The sequence below is a fragment of the Heterocephalus glaber genome, unplaced genomic scaffold, assembly GCF_053883595.1.
Source record: "Heterocephalus glaber isolate CG9 unplaced genomic scaffold, H.glaber_assembly_v1.0 deba00001755, whole genome shotgun sequence".
NCBI classification, from domain to species: Eukaryota; Metazoa; Chordata; class Mammalia; order Rodentia; family Bathyergidae; genus Heterocephalus; species Heterocephalus glaber.
The window spans coordinates 2,223,013-2,227,429 of record NW_028258453.1 but is presented as its reverse complement, the minus strand read 5'-3'; positions in this window follow the sequence as shown (position 1 = coordinate 2,227,429).

The following is a 4,417-nucleotide window of genomic DNA, read 5'->3' as shown; positions in this document are numbered from 1 at the left end:
CACACTGGCTTTGGCAAACTGATTCTCAGCAAATCAGTCTATTTCCTTCCACAGTACATCCTTAGCCTCAGCTGTAGTGATTCTGAAGTGGGAAAGGCCCATTGAGAGAGGCCATGCGTCTGGCCTTAGAGAACGGGCTGGTAGTGACATTGATCTGGCGTCCACATCTCAGTCAGGACTGGTGGAGTAGAGACTGGAGGGAGAAGGGGACCCAACAGCTTGGGTCTCTGGGAGGTGGTGGATTTGGCAATTAAGTCTGGCAGTTCTCTGTTCCTGAGGGCATGTTTAGAACCATCCCAGAAGTCAGACACTGCCTAGGAAGGGACTTGGAGAAGTTCAAAGGAAGTGACCTGGGCCCAAGGAAATAGGCAGAGCTCTGGGTCAAAAACCTTCTTTGACCTCAGATCTCCTGATAAGGAGTAAAATAGAATTGGCAGAGGCTGATAACAGATCCCAGAACTCAAGGTGAGCTAGGGACTCCAGGATATTTGAATGTAGGCTCACTTCGTCATTAAAAAATTATTGTGTGCCAATAGCAATAGAAAGAAACATTAGCTGATATATAGAACACTATGTCCCAGAACCATGTTAAACATTTATGTACATTAGTCACTTAATGGTAACAGCAGCTCTATAGAATGGTTCCCATTTTAATTCTCATTTTACAAAGGACTGAGGCTGAAAGAAATGAAGAAGTTTGCAAAAGAACACAGAGCTTACAGGAGTCAGAGATGGTCTTCATATCTAGCTGTCTGTGGCTCCAAGTCTATACTCTTGACTTAAACTTTGCCTTGTCTTCACACTCAGAATCAAGTTTTGTATCAGGTTCTGGGGACGGAAAAAGCAGGCCTACTTTATTTTTTTGCAGAGCTGTCATATGCAGTCTCACGCAGCTGCACCACCTCATCTTATTCTAGCAGGTCCTTCTATGTATTGTCCAGAAGGGTTTGGACCCTGGAAAGGTCTTAGCATGCACTGGTTATCTGAGCAGCAGGCAGGACTGGTCTCCTACATTCTACCCACTTGGCATCCAACTACCCCAACTCATTGGAGATTTCCCTTCCAGCAGGCGTTCTCTAACTCTTGCCGAGTACTTCTAAACAGAATAAGGCTAGCCTGGGAAGTGCCCAGGAAAGAACCCTGGTCAGCTAAAAAGCTAGCTAATGTCAAAGGCTAAATTCTGGCTACAAATGGTCTCATGTCTAGTTGCAGAAATTAGAACTGTTTGCTTAACCATTCTTCCTAAATGTGACATGCATATATTGTTATATACCAATGAAAATTTTCTCTGTTTTCTCCCCACTGGTTTGCTGTGTGTGTTAGTTGGAGTTAATTTTACAGCATTGTTTTAAGTTATCCAGGAGAGCAAAAGGAAATTATGAGTAAATGAAATGAAGAATAAGTATCACACAAATGTGGATATGGTAGCTAATGAGCTTCAGATCTCCCCCTTTGGAGAGAAAGACCCAAAGTTGCTAATTATATTAGAAAGAAATATGTTATCATTTGTGAGTTTACACATAAGCATCTTATCTTTGTTATGTCATATATTTACCTAATTATCCCTTTCAATCCATCTTTTTACATTATTTTATATAGTAGGATATTGAACTCTGCCATTCAGTTCATCATACACAAAATATCAATGCATAGAACCAGAGGGGGAATGGGCACTGCATGGTAAGAATAGATAGGAAAGAAGGTGAAATACTGAAGAACACTTTAGATCATCTCTGCTTCAAGAAAGAAGATGAGTACATTTTTCTGAGACAGTTTTATTACTTTAGGTGAGAATATTATTGTGATTTGAAAGATTAAGTATAGAAGAAGGTTATATGTTGATGTTGGAAAATTAAAGGGGATGGTTTACAACAGTCATTTCTTAATCTTTTTTGGGAATCCAAAGCATTGAATATTTACTATGTATGGGGACATTTCTTCCTTATGCATATTGGTGAGAGTCAAAGACCATCCCAAGTGGAAATTTCCCAGCTGCACACCTTCCCAATGAGTGGTACCTGGGGATTTGACCTCGACTTTGACAATCAGTTATATACTTTTCTAGACTTACAATTGGAAGCTAATGACATAGAAATATTTACAGAAGCATTTGGCATAGTTTGAGGCAGCTATACAAAGTATGAAAAGACAGATTTTCTAAATGTTACATTCAGAATCTAACACTCAAGGGGCTGATGGTGTTGCCTGAAATTTCTGTGCCTAATGAGAGTGACAGTTTTGGGTTCATGACATCAATCCTGTGAAGTAACCAGAAACCTTTCCCTGCTTAAATGCCTAATTCTCTGGCCCTCCCAGAATTTCCATGTCTGTTAATATATTTCTTTTCTGGTTAAACTAGCCTGCATTATTTATTTACATTTAAGAATTCTGATTGCTAGAGCAAAATTAACAGTAGATCAGTTGATCTTTGTATAATTATCCATCCATATTACATCCACTTATTCATAGTTGTACTTTTTATTTATTTATTTATTTATTTATTTATTTATTATTTTTTATTTTTTGGTACCAGGGATTGAACTCAGGAGCTTGCGCTTGCAAGGCAGGCGGCGGAACCACTGAGCTAAATCCCCAACCCTCATAATTGTACTTTTTAAATGAGTCTCTTCAATTATTAAGGAATACCATTACATCATGTAGAAATTAATATAAATTTGTTCTTTTTTTCCTAAGGAATATTATGAATGAAAGCAGAGATGGTAAAATTAACCCAGTCACATTTTGTGGACGTGTTCCATTAGCTCCAAATGCTGGGCTCCTCTGTGCTTTCGCTCCAGGCTCTCGATTTGTAGACTGGAAATGCTGTGGTCTAGGAGAAATCAGGTCCTTGCCTGGACATAATCAGTACCCAAATCCCTTGTAGATATTATGCACACTTGTCTTGATGGTGGCCAAGGGCACTAGTATATGTGTCTTAAAGGGTAGAGAGTAGTTATATACCCAAGGCAGCTAAAAATAGAGGTTAAATACTCAGAGATAATGAAATGCAGCCCCCCCAAACCTGAAAATAGGAACATGTTTTGTTGGAATTGTAAGATCAGAAGAAAGCAGAAGTGATGGTAATAAAATGATCTCTGAAACAGGAACAAGGATAGGAATAAACCAAAAAGAAGGTAAAGATGAAAACAAAGGTGTTGGTAAGGGACGAGTAATACTTGATCTGGAGTTTCTCCAACTCCCATGGATTGATTGTAGGGTGTTAATGTTTAAATTGCTTGGACAGCCCATAGGTTTCTTGAGTTGATTAAGCCATACCCTCAGTCCTTCTGTAGGACTAGAATCTGTTTGACTTTACACCCTGTAGTTAGTTTGATAACCTGCTTATAGCAGGATGATTTTTCTGAATGGGGTTGCATTTACTAAATCTGTTCTCAGTGGTAGGTTGTAATATTACTTTTTAATATTACAACAATATTATTGCCAAAATAAAAGCATTAGATCAATACTCTTAAACCCAAGTTATTGTTTTTTTAAAAAAGTGTAAAATAACCCTTAAAAATGTTTATGCATTTAGATACTAAAACAAGGAACGTCTGCATATGTATTTATGTATATGTATGTATATCATAAGTAACTAAAGAAATATATACAATGTCAAATTCAAACACTATAAAATGTAAATATCTCCCCATCCTCAGCCTTGTTTCTCAAAACAACCACTATTAACACTGTCTTAAAAAACAAACAAAAAAACCCCACTGTCTTATGTATATTTCCAAAATATTTATATAAGTGTAAATATTTATACAATTGTCTATTAATATATGTAAACATACATTGTATCTTTTCCATTTTTAATATGTGTGATAATATATACCATTTATTCTTTTCAATTAGAAACACGAATTGGAATTCTTTCTATGTAAGCACATATAAACACTTCATTGTTTTAAAGAAGCTGAGTGATATTTCATTGTGTGGATGCACTGAGCCTAATTTTATGTAAACATAAAGGAGAGTTTCAACTACTGTAGTTGACAGTGCTTGGTATTGCCAACCTGTTTAAGCTTAGACATTCTGGTGGGTATAAAATGAAGTTTCATTGTGGTTTTAATGTACAATTTCTTAATGACTAATAAAATTGAATGTATTTTCATGTATTTATTGACCACTTGTCTCTACTTTTCTGAAGTGCCTGTTCAAGGAGTTCCCCTCGTCTTTCTATTGCATTGCCTATGTTATTCTTATTAAATTGTAGTAAATCTTTATAGATTTTGATTTCAAGCCATTTTAAAATTATATATATATTATGTATATATATGTATGTATTGGAAAAGTTCCTTCTCTTTGTGACTTGTTTTTGGTTCTCGTAAAGGTATATTTTGGAGTACAAGAATCCTCAGTTTTAATGAAATCTCATTCAGCAATTGATTCCTTTATAGTTAGTGCCTTTTGG